The sequence below is a fragment of the Arachis ipaensis genome, chromosome B07 (assembly GCF_000816755.2).
Source record: "Arachis ipaensis cultivar K30076 chromosome B07, Araip1.1, whole genome shotgun sequence".
Taxonomy (NCBI): Eukaryota; Viridiplantae; Streptophyta; class Magnoliopsida; order Fabales; family Fabaceae; genus Arachis; species Arachis ipaensis.
The window spans coordinates 73,457,267-73,457,872 of NC_029791.2; positions in this window are offsets into that span (position 1 = coordinate 73,457,267).

Genomic DNA, 606 nt, shown 5'->3' on the forward strand with positions numbered 1-606 from the left:
CCTCCTCCCCTTTCTTTCTCTCCCCAGTCCCCACCCCCTTTTCTTCTTTTTTTATTTATTTATTTTATATTTATTTTATTTTATAATTTTTTAATAATAAAGGGTAATTTGGTAAAAAAATAAAATTGAAGTAAAAAAGGACGATTTTATAATATTTTGTAACGTTGAGGATGATTTTAATAAGAAAAAAAGGTCAGGGACGATTTTGATTTCAACCCCAGACCTTGGGGACGAAAAAAGTACTTATCCCTTATTGAAAAGATATATGTATAGAACTAGTCTAGCCATTTAAAAAGTAAATAAAAAACAATTTTTTTAAATGAAAGCTAAGAATCCCAATTCTAGAGTCCTAGAATGCATTGAAGCCATGTGAAAAATGCAATGTTGGATGAGAAACGAACCACGTGTCTGTGTTACTCGAACCTTTTGCGGAGGTTAGCTACCTGAAAAAGATGAATAAGAACAAGAAAAATGGTTAAATAATTAAAGTTAGGGACCCAAAGTAAAAAAATTAATCGGAAGGGTGAAAGACCCGTTGATATCAATGTATATCAATTTAGCTTAGCCTGTGAAGGTGGGATGTGTGAGAACTCATCATCAAACAGA